Genomic DNA, 17545 nt, shown 5'->3' on the forward strand with positions numbered 1-17545 from the left:
TGCACGTTTGTCCCGGATGATTAGGGGATGATTCTGGGATGACCTGCTGATTACTCCAAGAGCATTGCCATTAAACATGTTTGTTCTTGAGGATTTGGGGAATGAGTTACTGATTACTTCAGAACATCAGAGTTTGTAGGATGATATGGGGACCAATACAGAGTGTCATTCCGCTTTTGCTTAATTGCACTTATGCTGAATGACCCCCCCCCACTGTGGCAAGGGTAAATCTTGATACTATGTTGGCCCAAAGTCGAAGCCAGAGGTCTAAACAGAGCATGCACCCCCAGGGTGAGTATCCATTGCCATCCCAGTCAAAAGCAGGAACCCAGCACCCTCAAAATCAATACATGTCCATGCTGACTGCACCAATATATGCCAGTATTCACAAGTACTCCTTCACACAGTATTCATGTTTGCTTTGCACATAATCCAATATTCAACAACCATAACCAAAGGGACCTCCAGGATAAAAATACCAAAAGAAAAACATAGGATTCAAAAAAAGAAAGAAGCAATAAACAACCAGATCCACAAAGTACCATCAACCGAGGTCTCAACTACCCACAACCTACCAAATGCAAGCAACAACAAACCACAAACAGCAAAGACTAAACCCAAAAGACCAGGAAAAAAAAACAATTGAAAGAGGACGCCCACTCAAAGGAACATAACCGACACATCATGCCTCGCCACAAGAAAGACAAAGAAGCCAGAACAGACAACAGAAATAATAAGAAAACGCAAACCACTCAGGAAGGCACCGAGCAGCATGATGGCACAACCCCGAAAAACTTGACAAACATCTGAGATGGCCCAAGGAGACATACAAATAACAGAGCAAAGACAGACTACATTGCTCGCAACCTGTCCATATACGACAATGTGGTAAACAACAATGGCGCAGCGACAACTAACGACAGCCAACAAGCATCACAAATACAGACCCACCCAGGACAGCAAACGGAACGCGACAACTAATAAACCATCCCAACCTGGTCTCCACTATGGACAACACCCCGACCAGAACAAGGACACATTGGAATCCATCACACTCTACACCCCCTATATCACCAAGCCTGGAACAACAGAGGGGTAGCTACCCTATTTAGCCTCCAGAATGAACCAACCCCGCCATATACCTTATACGTCTATTCGACAAAGGGACTGACCAACAAAGAACCACCCCACCCAAAAGACTCAACCGGGAAAAACCCACTTGGAACAGAAACCCAATCAACAACAAACTGGTCAGAACAAACAATACTAACAACAACACGAAAGGGAAATCAAGCAAACTACAATGCAGTCTTCTCACCGTTAAATCCATGGCAAAACACTCAACAGAAATAAATGACCTCCTAAGCGAAGGAGGCACAGACATGCTCTTCCTTACAGAAACCTGGCTCTCAGACAACTATAAAGCCATTGCGAACAAAGCAATACCCGACAATTATAAAATACACAGCAACAGATAAAACCGAAGAGGAGGTGGAAAATCACAATTATACACTAAAAACACACCCGAGCATCTCGAATCATCACAACCAACGCGGAAGACTATGAATCCCTCCTAATCAAGATAGAACTCAATGACCAATTCAACATAGTATTCCTCCTGATCTACAGACAACCTTCATACAACCCCAATTTTGCAACAAAACTAGTGAAAGAGGCTGACATGCTATCAGCCCACCACAACAACCTAGTCATACTGGGAGATTTCAACATATGGTTCGAAAAAGAAAATGTGTACATAGCAAACTCACTCTGTGCACTCCTGGAAACCTTGCAGTTCAAGCAAACAGTAAATGGATCCACCCACAACGCCGGACAAACCCTGGATGCAATTTTCTGCAGAGAAGAACTATGCACATCAGCGGGTGTGGAGTGATCACTACTGGATACCATTCTACATCACACCCCAAACCCGCCTACTGGGCGGGAAGAAAATACTCCACACCAGCAAGAAAAGAAAATGTAAGAAGAACTGAAAAACCAACTGCAAAATGGAAAGAAAATGGAGAACAATACACCAGACATGACAAAATAAAATACCAAAGACAACTCAAACGGTACAAAGCAATAGTACTCAAAAGCAAAAATAAAAAAAAAAAAAAGAAAAAAGAAAAAAGAAAACTACTACGCCACAAGAATAGAAACAGTAAACAATCCACAGAAAGAACTCTTTAAAATGTCATCACCCCTACACAAACACATTGTGACAAAATCACCAACCATCTGAGAGCAAAAATAGGCAATACATGAGACCATAAACCTGCCTAGAAGCAATCACAGAGTTCGCCACACTGATCAAGGACTGCAACCTTGCAGATTCTCCACGGGACCTCTGCACCCCCAGATGTCTTCAAAAGGAATCCTCACCACAGAACCCCAGCAACACAATTCCGGAACCTAATGAATCTACCACTCAAAAGAGGAATAGTACCGTCCTCTTTCAAATCAGCATACATCAAACAACTGATAAAAAAAAAAGGTCTGAAAGCGCAGAAGACCCAGGGAACTAAAGACCGATATCAAACCTGCCCTACCCAGCGAAGATCCTGGAGAACCACGACTACAAAATCCATCAAACACGTTTAAACAAGCGGAATACTCGACCAATCACAAGTTGACTTCAGACCGATGAAAGGAACAGAATCAGCACTTCTATCGATATAGAACGACCTGAGAATAAACACAGACAAAACTTAATCGGCCCTCCTTCTATTGGACAATTCAGCGACTTTTGACACAATCAGCCACGCAACACGAATGAAAAGATGGAATGAGGCAGGAATCTTCCCTAAAGTGGCTTAGCTTATTCCCAATCAACCGAACCTAAAGAACCTACCTACGACTGTTCACCTCAAACACCAAAAATAGATCATGCAGAGTCCCACAGGGATCCAGCCTCTCCCCTCTAGTTTTCAACATCTACATGTGCCCACTGATGAACTTACCGCCTACAACTATGCAGATGACACAACTGATTGTGAAAACAAACGGAACACAGGAAAAAAATAACAACCCTCAACAACTGCCTCACAAACATCTACAACTGCATGACAATAAACAACCAAAAACTTAACCCGGCAAAAACAGAAATAAGGCCCTCACCCACAGGGTTCGACAGAGGGAACCCACAATTGGACTGGCACTCAGCATGGGAACACAACCAGAGGCTACCAATGTAGTAAAGAACCTACTAATACTCATGGACAACAGACTATCACTGGAACCGCAAGTAAACACAATCGCCAAAAAATGCTTCTTCCTGCTACAACTATTCAGAGGATTACTCACTACCTCATCTTCTCCAACAGAACCCTCACAATCATATCCCTGATACTCACAAGAACTGCCTACACAAACAGCCTCTACCTAGGAATGCCCGAAAGACTCATCATGAAACCCCAAAGGCGTAAAATACAGCATCAAGGATCGTACTAAGACGAAACAGAAGAGACCACATCACTCAGCACTGGAAATCCTACACTAGTTAAAAAAGCGCCAGTTCCTCCTGGTTCTGAACCCATCCTCTGTCATGCGGCACCTCTGGAGGCTTTGGCAAAGGTGGAGATTCCAGCCGCGTGTGAGCAGTACTTGCAGCTAGAGGACTCGGTCTAGTCCTCACCCAACATGGCCGCCTTTTTGTAGGTCCACGCACTGTTCCCTAGGAACGGTGTGTTGTATCCGTCACTTCTTTCCCAGACTTCGCTGCTGTGTTTTTGTTTTCGCAATTGCATCAAGCTCTCAATGCGATCTCGTCCAGCCTTCTTTTGCGCGTTTTTCCGCGCTCTCTACTGTCCATTCTGCCTGGTTTCCGATTTTTCTATTTCGCTACTTTTCTCTGAGCCTCTCAGCTCGTTCTCCCATTCCGCTCATCGCAGTGTCTTTCTTTCTTTGCCTTATTTGCTTGCACCTTTACACTTCTCTCGTATCCACTTTCACCCAGGCTTCTTACCGTGGGGTTCTTACTTTCCTTATCTGCCCTGTCTTTCTCTATCCGCCAAGTCTGCGGACCTACCTCTCCCTCTTAACTATCACTTAGCTCCAACTGTTCTGTCCTTCAAATCTGCCCGTTCCGAATACGCTTTTCATCGGAACGACTTTCTCTTTCTATCCTGGGTCTCCGTCCATCACGGTCTACTCTCGCCTTATTCCTCAGAGATTTTCTCCCATATGGGCGATTCCATACCAGGGGACTTACGTGGTAGGACTTCAAGTTCTTACCCTTTGGGGTTTCTCACCTTCCAGAAATACCCGTAACATTGCAAGTTACTCCCTCCATTGGCAGACCTGAACATCTTTCTTCAGTCGACAACCAGTTTGTGCCTACTGAATTCCGGACCATCGCCAGAGCCCGTCTTCTGAACTTTCCTCAGACTATTGCCTGGAAATGACATATCTGGACGTCAGAAGAGGATTCAGCCACCCAGAGCTTTTCTACGTGTTTCTTAAGACTATACTGCTTACTCCTCTGGAGGGTCCTTGGTGCATATTCAGTAACATCCTCCAGGGTTTTCTGGTGCCCACTTGCTTTTTCCTAGGATTAAGGGCTGGCTCCTTGGGGTTCCCCTTGGCATGGAGTATACACCATTCAAGGTGGCCTCAGAGGGAGCTCGACCCTACTTGCACGACAAGAAGGAGAAAAAACCAAAGGAGAAGACGACCAAGGAACCCAGACCGACAAGAAAGAAGAAATAGTCTGAGACCTGGAACAGCTCTTCTGACGGACAAGATGAGGAGGAGGCTCGGGAGGGTTCACCTGTGTCTGACATCCTCTTACCCTTTTCCCCATTAACACCCCAAGAACAGTCTAAACAAAAGAAAGTGGTTTTGTATGTTGGGGGCCACAAATAAAACAAAGAAATTATGCTCATCACTATACCACAACAAAATGCATACCAACTAAATGTATCTGTGTACTGAAATAATGCATAGCCACGATACCACTATAATACCAAACTCAATCTGAATGCAAGGAGTGATTGTTGCTAAATTACTTTTATTCTTGGTGGTAAGAAAATACTGCTAGGCCCTAAATCTACACAAAATACCCTACAAATCCTGGATACCCATTGAAAAGTGCATCGTGATTGGGATTCCAGATGGCCACCGAGGGGAGAGCAGCGTGATCGTGGACCTCTCACCCCACGGGGCCAAAGACAATAAAGATAGATTAAAAGAGCCTTGCCCAGGCGCGGATTTATCAATGTAGGCTGCAGGGGTGGAGTGCAACAGCTCGGATCGCTGAGGGACTTCGGCAGAGGCGGGTGTGCGGCCTTCGTCTCCCTGGTGTCGAGGTGCAGGGCGAGGCCACTGCACTGAAGTGGGTAACCTAGTAGATTCAAGGGGATCATCAAAGGTTTCTCTCAGACTGGGACATTGTCCTTCATCACCTGCAGTGGGACTCGCAGGCTGCATGGTGCCCGAGGAAAATTAGTTTGCTGGGGCTGGTGTGAGTACTCGGTCCACTTGGGGAGGGCGCCTTAACAGGAAGCTGGGAGGAGATCTGGCTGAAGTTTCTAGGGGAGACGAGGACTATGGGAGGGGGGGGGGTTCTCAAACGGCACAAGGGCCCATACAACGTCAGGCGAGAGAGCTGGCCACTCACAGAAACTTGGGACCGGGAGCCATCTACATAGTTTATGGACTCAGCCGTGTGGGCGTTGGGCAGGGCGGGGACAGGACTGGGTGCGCTGTTGGTTAGATGTGTTTGGATCAAGGGGGGGGGGAAGAGGGTGAGAAGGGGAGGAGGGTTACATGTGTTCTTCCTGTTGAAAAACCAAAAAAAAAAACACATTTTTTTTAAAGTGCATGGTTGCTGTGCTGCCCTCACCAGCCAACGTCAGCTCCCTGGCCAGCACGAACACACCTACATTATTTGACTCAACATTCACCTGCTCATTCACACACAGCATTCACTCACTCATTGCATGAGAGGATCATAAGTGACCTACCCATACATTTTATATCCCCCTGCACCTGTTCCAAAAAGGCACAGGGACATTTTCTTCCCCCCTATGCTTTGAAAAATGCACATCTTTTGAAAATCGGGATTTACTTGAAAATGCCCAAAACCCCTTTCGACCCTCTGCCTTGCGCAGTTGTGCATTTGGTGGAAAAAGAGCACCTCAATATGCAGAAGTACATTTAAATGTCCATTGTGCGCTCATCACCTTTTTGACGCAAGTGAAGTGAATGCGCATCCCATCAGATGCACCAAACAGGTTTTGAAAATCATGGCACTATAATCACTTCTTTAGGTTGTACGTAAGGAAGGGGCCAGAGGTGCTATGCAGGCCCCACATTAAGTGTAATAACGGAGACCCACAGGTCTTCGGGTCTCACAGCAGTGCCCGTCACAGGCTTTCTCGCTCCCATTTATTGCCTCCCTCACGTGGTGCTCCACAGCCACATCCCCTATGGTCAAACGACTATCACATCCCTCTTCAACTTGGATACCAAACACAAACATTTGAAACATTTTAACACTTGGCCTCATGATACGTGAACTGAGGCTAACTTTGTAGCTGTCTGTTAGTTTTTAGTTTTAGCTGGTTCTGGTCCTCTGGTATATGCCATTCAGGATGAATCCACTCAGTCGCGTTGGCAGAGTGATTATCGTCCCTCGGCTTCCCTCCTCGGGTGGCGGGCACAGTGGTGTACTCCAGTGTGTCCTCTTGTTGCAGGCACCTTCTGACGGTGCTCCTATCAGTTCCTCTGGGCCCTCAGCTCTGGGCGGTCTCTCCAGGGGCCTGGGCTCGGTCCCCCTGGGTGCTCCTCCTTCGTGAGCTTCCTGCCTTGTGGTGCTTGGTATGCGTCCGAAATAGGACACATTCCGCATGACTGTCTCGGTCACTAACCCGTGGTCTCGGTGCACGACAGTCTAGGGTATGGACTCGATGGGAGTATCATTTTCTTGGGTTGGCTTGGCTCTTACTAGCACTGTGTCTCCCACTTGTAGTTCACTTGGTGTTGCTCTTCTCGTTCAATCTTCTCTCGCATTGTGCTTCCGTCTCCTCTGTTCTACTCAGTCCAGGACCGCTTGAGGGGGTGGGGGGGAGGCAACATGAGTGGTTTGGGGAAGTCCTACTTGGATGGGTACCCCGAACATGAGTGCTAGTGGGCTTACTTGGCCGCCCTCGGTCATTGTCGATTCATACACATTTGTTAATGGAGGCCATGAATCTCTCAGCGTCTCCATTGGCTTGAGGCAAATATGGCGTGATGTGGTGGTGCCGAACTCCTATGTTGTCGAGGAATCGCTGAAACTCCTTGCTTCAAAATGGTAGGCCATTGTCGCTCTTGAGCGATGACAGGATGCCATGTAGGCAAACATTTTCTCCAGTGCTGTTGTTACAGAGGCCGCATCAGTGGATTTGACTGGTTCCACATATGGGTACCAAGTGTATTCGTCCACCACCACCAGGAGGTATGCCTTGTTGGCAATTGTGCAGTAGTCCACGCTCACTGCGTCCCACCTGTGCTCCCTTCTCTGCGAGCAGGCCATGGGCTCGGGTGGACCTGTCAGGCTTGGCATGATGCGCATCTCTCCACTAGGGGCATGACCTTTTGTTGTATCCGAGGCATCCACACTTGAGATTTTAGGAACGCCTGCGTCTTCACGATCCCTTGGTGCCCTTTGTGCACAAGGTAGAGTGCCCGTTCTTGCAGGCTGGTGGGTACTACAATGTGGTGTCCCTTGAGGATCAGCCCCTCTGGCAAGGTCGACAGCCCATGTCTGATCCTAAATATTGCCTGCATCAGCTCTTGTGCTTCTGGCGTCCGGTGGGCGACCAATGTAAGGGCCGTTTTGCATTTGCCTGTTAGAATGGCTTCTTTGGCGATGTGGAAGCAGGTTTCTTTGTTTCTGATATTTCGTCTAGCCTCATTGCTTTGGGCCTGGCGTATTCGATAATGTGATGCACATGCTTGTCCGTTTCCTTGGCTGCCTCGCATTCGGTTATCGTGTCGGGCCTTGGGTGTCGCGACAGGAAGTCTGCTGGGTTGTATGCTCCTACTCAGTACTGTACCTACAGGTCGAACTATTGCAATTGGAGCATCCATCTCTCTATCCAGACCAGGGGATGCAGTGCTGATCCTTTAAATATTGGGACTAGGGGGTTTGTCATCCGTTAGTACTTCACTGGAAATCCCACAATGTATACGTGAAAATGTCAACATCCCCATATAATGGCGAGTGCTTCTTTCTCTATATGTGCGCAACTTCTTTCTGTCAGGGTGAGAGCGCGGCTTGCAAATGCAATGGGGACCACTGTTACATCTCGGTCAGTTTGAGTCAATACTGCTCCCAGGCCAACTGGGCTGGCGTTGACCAGTAGTTCGATCCTTTGTGATGTGTCAAAAAATGCCATGGTGGCATCGCTGCACAGGGAGTCCTTTACCTTCTGGAATGCTGCTTCCTGTGTCTCCCCTCATTCCCACGTCGACTTGGTCCTGTGAGGTCCCGTAGTGGGGTGGCTAGGTCAGGGAAGAATCGTCCTCAGTATGTTGCCATCCCTAGGAAGCTGCAGACCTGTCGGGTTGGTGGGAGCGCTGGCGTTTTTTGATGTCAGCGACTTTGCCGGGATCCTGGGACACTCCCTTTTCGTTAAATACATATCCGAAAAAGCTTAGAGTGGACTGTCCAAACTCACATTTTTCTTTGTTTAGGGTCTTTCCGAACTCTTCCAATCTCTGGAGTGTTGCTGCGAGTCGCCTGTTGTGCTCCTCTTCTTTCTTGTCGTATACCAGTATGTCGTCGCTGACATTTGTGACCACGGGTTAGTCCTGTAGCACTTTTCTTATTTCATGCTGAAACACTTCTGCTGAATTTCAGCATATCCTCAACGGCTGAAGGTACTGTCTCAGCCTCAGGTGTGACGAGAAGGTTGTGATGTATCTTGACTCTTTTGCAAGACGGATCTGGTGATACCCTGACCTGAGGTCCAGCTTGCTGAACATGGTGGCACCTGTTTGGTCTATCGGCTCATCCACTGTCGGCTGATATGCCTCTATCGACTGATGGCAAGGTTGGGGAGGAGCATGTCAATGCAAATTCGCACAGCTTGTGGTTGTTTAGGTTTCGCTGTTACAACCATGTGGGATACCTATGTGGTGGGGCTTGTGGTTTTTTCAATTGTCTTAAGGTCTTCCAATTTACTGAATTCCACCTCTACTGCTGCTCACGTGTGGAACTGGACCCATCGGTGGCGTACTGCCCTTGGTTCTACTGTGGGGTCTATGTGGAGTTTCACTGTTCTTCCTTGTAGGCACCCGATGCCTTGGAACAGTTTCTTGTGTCTGGACAGCCCGATTTCTTCTGAGTGTATCGCAAATGTGAACAGGATCAGTTGGAGTTTTTCCAGCAGAGGGACAGCTGAGTAGTGTCTCGATTCCGGCGTCCACTACATAGCAGCTTCTTTCATCGTAGGAGAGGCAAGTTTTGAAGTACCTCATGGCTGGTAGGGGCTTCCTGCACCTGTAGGTGAATAACTGAATGGGTTTGCGCTGTAGGGTTGGCCTGAGGTGGAGCTTGTCGAATTTTGTCGTTGGCATGACGTTTACAGTGGCACGGGTGTCGATCATCATCGTCACCGGGATGTCTTCCACTGTTACCACGCACGCTTGGTGCGATTTGTTGTTGTCCGCTTTCTACTGGCTGGTTTAACGGATATCATGTGCGTTTCTCTTTTCTCAACCTTCAGTTAATGTGTTGTGCGATCCAGGGAGTGTTCTGGGTTGGTCCTCGTCTTCACTGCTGCGGTCAGCATCGTCTCCTTTGACTACACGAGCTCGGCCTCTGGGCCTGTTGCGGACTCTGGTGGGTTGTCGCTGTGGTCGTTGCTATGGTTGCCCTGGGCGGAAAGGTTTTGCGTTCCTGTGCCTTAGGTCACTTTTCCATCCTCGTGAATGTTCATGAGGTGGATGTTCTCTCGGGCTCCTAGAGCTGAGAAATACAGAGGCGGAGTGATTTTTTTTATTTTTATTGATTTGGTTGAAATAATTCAACCTATCAATTTAAATACACAATTAAAAATATACAATTCATGCCATTTTTTACAACTCTTGCAATTCTTACAATTTATAATTTACATTGAGTGTACATAAAATGTTATCGGATTAAAATAAATCAAATTATCTGATTTAAACAGATAATATATATCAAGGACGAGTTAAAATAGAACAAGCAGATAGTAAGTTGAGATATGCAAACATTAAATACAATGTAAATCTGCCAGTAAGTTGATTGTTGCAATTCTGACAGACATAAAGTTAGTAGAAAACATATATTGCCAAAGATTCTCTGTAGTGAGAGTTTGATAGTATTTGAAAAACTTTTGTAAAAGTAATAGCGACTCAATCTGTTTTGGTTTATTGCAAAAACGACAATCAGTTTTCTCAATGACTTTACGTCTTGCTAAAACTTCTTGTTGGCCACAAGTTGAATCAGAGTCTCAGAAAAGCATTTCTCAGATGAGGCAAAGGACATCTGATTAGGTAAGTCTCCACCAGTCGATATTTATGACTGTAGGGATCATTCCTAAACTTGAAGCATGCTCTGGTCCATGAAAACTTGCCATATTTGGCATCAATCCCACTTGCTTGGCAAATAGCAGTTTGGATATTTGTTTCAATTTCTTTTAGATCTGGAAGGTCTTGAGCTTGATCATTTACATTAATAACCAAGTAACAGTATTACATGTATTAACAAGTTTAATATTTCGTAGAGTCCAAGTGTAGGATTTGCCATGATTGCGTGGCTTGCCACAAGGCACTACTTTTGTTTTGTCCAGATTGATTAATAATTCATTTTCTTCAGCATAGATGTTTAAAGCACTGAGTAGATTCTGTATACCTCTCTGTGTTTTAGATATTAAGATTAAATCATCTGCATATAGCAGCCACGGGATTGCATGGGATCCTAGTTTGGGCACATCAGACACAATATTTGTGAATTGGTTTTTAAAATCTGAAATACAAAAATTGAAAAGAGCCGATACGAGAATACACCCGTTTTAAGTCTCTGTACGTGGGAATGGGAGCAGTAAGCAGGCCATCTAATGTCAAACCTGAATTGTGGTATCAGTGTGCAGTGCTCCAATTAACGCACTGATGGTCGTTGGACAATCAGCCTTATGGAGTTTATTCAATATTAGTTGTCTGGAAACTGAATCAAAAGCTGAACGAAAATCAATGAAAGCTAGATAAATGTGTTGCTTCAGGGACTGATGCCCAAACCTGCCATGAAACCTGTCTGAAACGGGTCTCGGCACTGAGATTTCATGGTCCAATTATTGAGGTCTGGAAGAACGAAACAAGTGAATATTTTACCAGGGGCATAAAGGAGGGCTGATGGGCTTGTAATTGGCATGGTTTTGGCAGTCACCTTTCTTGAAAATAGGTACAACAATTGATTTACGCCCAGACATTGGTATTACTTTAGTTTGAAGTACATGATTAAATATGTTGTGAAGGATGTTTGCCCAGGCATTGGGAGGTCTTTAAATATGGCATTATGGAGCCCATCAGTACCTGGAGCTCTCGAATGACTAGATTTTTATATATAGTACAATATGACATCTTTGGTTTCATCGAGCTGATGGTTTTTAGCTGAAGATTTATTATGAACAGAAGCAATTGCACTAGGTAAGGCATAAACAGTTGTAAAGTGATTTACCCATTTTTGTTCTGAGACTCCATTGATCAGAATGGGAGTTTGTGTCATGTGATTCGAACGGTTTAATAAATTCCAAATCTGTGCTGAACCTTTGGAGGCGATAGCATGAAGCATTTGGTCTCCATCTTTCTGACAAATCAGAGCTCCATGTGCCCATGTCCAATTTCTGAATTTGGTCTTTAAGTGCTAGGGTACTTTTCATTGGAGTAAGCGAGTTCACAAAGGTTTTTTCGCGACAAAACATGTTTTTTCTGATCTACACTTCTGGATCATAAATATGTTTGTTTTTAGGATTTCTTTTACCTGATATGGAAGGTTGTTGGGTAAACAGTAACAGCGCTGGAACATAGTGCTCGCCTGAGTTTATCAAGTCGCCGTGAGCGGTTCAGTGTTTTTTTGTGATGCAGTCCTTTAAGATATCGCTCAGACCATCGGAAGCGGTTTCTTCCACCAGTTATTAATTGTCCTCCATATTTGATGTCAGAGATCTTAGTCACTGCAGAAGTCCATGACCATCTCAGAGATAGCATCCCATGCTCACTGTGCTTTTGCGATATTATTTCAAGGTTTTTCGCTTGTGCAAAGAGATCTTTGTCTAGGTAGATGTAGTCAATAATTGTATCTTGGGGGCACCTTTTCCACATACTTTGCGGAGGGATGTCTCTTGGAAGCGCTCCATTAGTCATAATTAGCTGCCTCTCATCCATTAGGGAGAACCATCTTCTCTGCAAGGCCGCTTCATGTACGGTACATTTGGAGAAGAAGTGGAGGTTTAAAACCCCAACTAGGATAGTATGTCCAATGGAAGGATCCTGAATGATAAGGTCAAAAACCCCTTCAAGGTCTTGGAAGAATTTGTTGGAGTCAATACCTGAATGATTCCAATAAATGTTAACTGGTGAAATGTTGCTACCAGTTGACGTAATCTTTGCTAATTGAATATATTGATTGGGAGCCGCCCATGACCGCACCGAGAACCCAGAGGTAATTTTGGCTGCAATAAGACCACCAGATGTAGGTCTATCTTTATAAGTTGATTTGGCTACATGCAGGATGACGTAATGGCCGTCCCACGTTGGAGGGTCAGTAAACCATGTTTGTTGTAGGGCCACCATATCATCATTCAACTGATTGTTACTGGCATCCTAGTTTGTAAACCCCTGGGTGTTCCAGCTGGCAAGTTGTACGACATGGGTGTCTTAAGACCTGCATTGTTATGCGTGCAGTGGTGCCCAGTTGTTTTGTTGATTCTGGTTATCAAAGTCTACGTATTGAGCAATCTGCCATGATTTAGAAGAACATGTCACTTTGAGGGACAATGCTTTATTTGAGAAAACTAATGGTTTATCATTTTGTCTGAAATTATTGGAGTGGTCTACTAATGAATCTTGCGTAATTATAAAACCTAAGCCATATAGATCCATTCTGGCTTTCCAGATTGCCTTTAGAACGACTCCTGACTCAATCCACAGTTTTGCCTGTGAAAGATCCCTTTCGTCAAAAAACTCCACCTGTTGTATGTCTGCGTATGTGATATCCTCCAAACTCGGGATGTTTTTAAATATGTTGATACTTGATCTGTTAAGATCATAGACATCATAGGTGGTAGATCAAAACTTTATTAAGTGATGGGGACAGGATTGTCGAGCTCTCTATCTTTTTGATAGCTGCTTGGTTAATGCGTGACGACGAGCTGTCCTACTTGAGGGCTCACATATTTCTGTGATATCGAGTTTGGACAGATGGAAGTAGAAAGTGTATGGTCTCTAAGGTTCTCTTTTAGGCGTCCACTTGATGGATTTAAACTATTTCCAATTGTTTGGTATTTTGATGCAAAGTAGAGATGAAGAGATTTTTGAATTTCATCTCTTCTTTGTTCTAATGTAAGGAATTCTTTATCTACGGCTACAAGAGGCTTGCAGTGAGGTAAACTAGAACCTGAATTCTGCAGAGAGAGACATGGGTTTTTAGGATTTTGTTCCGTTTTCTGCAGCTCTGCAACGTCTGAAACAAGGTCATCTAGTGGTTCATAAACTAGATTTGAGGCATTAACAGTGCTTTCGTTCACTTTCTGTTTTTTAGTCATTTTTGCATATTTCCTTAATATTGTTGTGCTTGCGATCTCACTTTGTTGGGAAGGGGAAGGGAAACGTATAAAAAGTTTGGAGCTAGAGCAAGATTGTGGGCGCTCTGCTTTCAGGTTCGTTGTTTTGTTCATGTTTAATGGTTTTTGGAGGTAAGTGTTCGATTATTATTGGAATTCAAGATCTTGAAAGACTGTTTGGTATTCTTGGGTTCTACAAATGGTATGTCATTTGCAGAGAGCACAAGGGTTAGAGTTGAGTCTGCTTGAGTTGTTTCTTCAATATTGGTTTTGAATTGGACAAATTATTTGCTGATAGGATGGTAATACGCTAACAATCGATTTTGACTTTAACTGCAGTGTTCACGTTAGGCACAAATAAATGGATGGGAACTTCCTTTGAAATTGCCCCAATCTGAGGCATGTTCAACGAGACCTCTGCCACTGAATCTGAGGGGGCGCTCCTCACGTTGGAGAAGCTGCGTTATGAGTAGCGTTTGGTGATTGATTTTAGCATCTAATGTTTTAAATATGATGAAATAAGCACCATATTCATGGCGGTTAAAGTAATGTCCAATAATGGGGGGTCAGGCTGCTTCATTCGGATTTAGCGATTGTGGGTGCAGAGCACTTTCCATTTTACACAGCGTGGGGTGAGTAAATATTGATAGGGCGGAGGAATGTGTGGATTGAGTGAACATAATTGGCGATTCAGAGAGATTGGGATTATCACTTGGTGGGAGCGAAGGAAATGGTCTCCGCTCCTCATAATAGCCAGTCATTAATGGTGGTATGGGGATAGCAGCAGCCGAGTGATTTGCAAATTGCTCCTGTTCTGCATTGGGTTGGGCTAATGTTGTAGACTGGGGAGACAGTTCCACATTTGCCGTGAGGTTAAAGAACGGTATGGTTGCATCTTTTAAATGGTGCAGACTTTTGTTCCCGTTAGATGTGTGTAGGGGAGTTGTTTGCAATGGCATGGTGGATGGTGTCCTAGTCACCACGTTTATGGTAGTTGGGGGAGCTACCTTGGATATGGTAAGAGGGAGTTTTGTAACAGAAAGCATACCTGAAGGGGAAGTCGGCGGCGTTGCAGTGAATCCTGCTGCCAATATCGAATAGGGCAGAGTAATCGGGCTTCTGCAATTGGAGCCTGTTTTAGGCTAAGGTGACGGCAGGGCCGCCAGGCTCATTTCAATAATATGGTTTGTGGCAGGGTAGGTGAAATATATGTGTCCGCTTCTAGGAGGGTAAAAGTGTTGAATATCACTTGTATGTGTTTTTTGTGTGAAGTGGCTTCTGTTATAGATGATTTATTTTGCCAGGGTCACAGTTGTAGTTCTATTGGGCGTGCGTCTTAATTGCAGCATTACTTTATTTCTGCGGCAGCATAGCGGACTTAAGAGTGTAAAGACTCTTAGACATGGTTTTGTGTAGCGTTTGCACTGTTAGATGAGTATCTAATGATAGTAATGATAGTCAAGCCTTATCTGCCTTGTAAACGGCGGCTGCTGGAGAAAATGGTTGAGGTTGCTGTTCGAAGCAGAGCAATGGCTGCACTTCCTAAGGTTCACAAGGACTGTGATGTGTTAAGTATCAAGATGGTTATGCAATTGTTCAGAAGTGACAGGAGCAGCCTGACCACTACGTTTTAACACTATACAAAGCAGAACTTGTTAATAATTCATGCAAGGTTGGTGAAAAGAAAAAGGAAACGAGAGTGTTTAATCAGAGTAGTAAACGTTTAGAACTTGTCTGGAAAAAAAAAAAGGCATAAGAAAAGTCAATACAAATTACAGATTATAATAACATTTTTGTGTCTGTGTGCGACCTGTGCTTTAGGTAGTGTGGTCACAGGAGGTGGGGCTGGCAGCCAGAATCAATAGAGCAGGAACAAATTCTCCACGTTGGAAGTTCAATTAAGAGCTTGTCAAATGGCAAAAATCCACAGATAAAATCCTTAATATCCAATTTGTAGTTCACAATGCCAAGTATATGTCCAAGCACTGCAAGGTAAAAATGGTAGTGTGAGCAGTAGTGTCTGGAATTAGTTATAAGGACACGTGCTCCAACATATCGGGTAATCCACACAGCCTCTCCTGCTGCCAACTGCACTCACCAAGCACATGCGCAAATGCGCGCGACCTGTGCTTTATGTAATGAGGTCACAGGAGGTGGGGCTGGCAGCCGGAATCAATAGAGAAAAAAGACATACTCCAGGGTGGAAGTTCAATTAAGAGCTTGGCAAATGGTAAAAATCTACAGATACAATACTTCATAATATCCACTTTGTAGTTGACGATGTCAAGTATATGTCCAAGCAAGGGTAATCTACAGAGCCTCTCCTACTGCCAACTGCACTCAGCAAGCAATCGACCAAAAGGGCGCATTTGTAGCATGTGGTGCCATATGCTGGCCATGGTTCTTCTTTATGTTGTCGGCTGCCACACCATAGGCGGTCTTGGGCTTGTTCAGTGGTGGGGGCCAGTGATGGGGTTTGCTGTGCCGCACTACATTGATAGACGTCATGTTGCTCTTTAGGGTTACCGCGTAGAGTGTGAGGAGGCTGATCATCTGCGCCATTTCCGCCATGTGCTCATCCATTCTCTTGTGCTGTCGACCCATGGTGAGGATGGTCTCCAGTGGGAGGTTTGTTTCTGACAGCATGGACCTCCGGAGGAGAGGCCTTGTATAACTTGTTGTCTGACAGCAAATTCCTCATCTGGAAAATCACAGGCAATGGCCATTTCTCGTAATCGGATGTGGAAATCGTAGATATTTTCTTGGGGTCGCTGCCGCCTTTGGCTCATTTTAAGACGTTCCAAGTCTGGGTTTAGCTGGCGTTTGAATTTCCTGGCTAGGACTTTATTCACCGTATCATAGTCATTTTCAGTGCCTCTGTTTGGGAGGGCATTGAATAGTCACAGCACCATGGTGCCAAGTTGAGCATGAGCAGTGTCCTCTTCTCCTCATCGACCGTGATTTTTCTCAATTTAAGGCTTAATTCAATTGTTGCACCCATGGATCCCAGAGGAGGGCCGCTCTGGGGCCAATCAGCTCGAAAGGCTTCATAAACTTGCCCTGCATCGTGTCCAGCCATGTGCTGGTGTCTGGGTTTTGGGCTTGTGATGTGGCATGGTCAGTTGCCATTCTGATGGCTTAAGTGGGACTTGCCAATGGTGTGAACAGCTGGGCTCTGGTGGTGGCACTGACTGAGAATTCCAGTGGCTGGAGGGTTTTCTCTGCCTGGATGCCTTTGATGGTACTCTGGAATGTGCAGAGGCTGGGCCCCGGCCTTCTGCGTAGTGTGGGTGCTCTGGCAACCCGTGGAGGGTGCCTGTGAGTCTTATTATTTCCCCTATGTGATGTGTATAGTGGTGTGCATCTTGAAGCGGGGGCGAGTGTGCGGTTATTCCTGTAACTTCCATTGGTTGCTTGAGGGAATTGCAGGTTGCTGCGTGGGTCGTGGGTTCCTGAAGGCTCCTATTATGTGGGAGCCTGAACACCAGCTGCAGCGCGGGCTGTGGGCATATTGTGATCCTTCACTGTGGGTGCTGCTGGGGTTAACGTGGTGGGCTGGGGCCGTGCCAGCACTTTGCTGGCACTCACGGTAGGCGTTGTTGTTGGATCCCCCGATACTTGTGATAGATTCCCCATTTGGACGCGACTCCGCAAGTGAGTCTGCGGGCCCTTTTATGATTGGGGCGAATCTGCAGCGTTGTGCAGCACTGTCTGCAGTTGTAGCAACGTGGGCTGTGGTGGAGCCATTTCCA

The 17545-nt window shown here is 45.5% G+C and overlaps 1 protein-coding gene across 2 annotated transcripts in view; it reads right to left on the reverse strand.

Moving 5' to 3' along the window:
• DET1 (DET1 partner of COP1 E3 ubiquitin ligase) overlaps positions 1 to 17545 on the reverse strand; it is a 455614-nt gene that overhangs the window by 437022 nt on the left and 1047 nt on the right. The window lies entirely within an intron of this gene.

This window comes from Ambystoma mexicanum, chromosome 11, assembly GCF_040938575.1.
Source record: "Ambystoma mexicanum isolate Mex_15411 chromosome 11, UKY_AmexF1_1, whole genome shotgun sequence".
NCBI classification, from domain to species: domain Eukaryota; kingdom Metazoa; phylum Chordata; class Amphibia; order Caudata; family Ambystomatidae; genus Ambystoma; species Ambystoma mexicanum.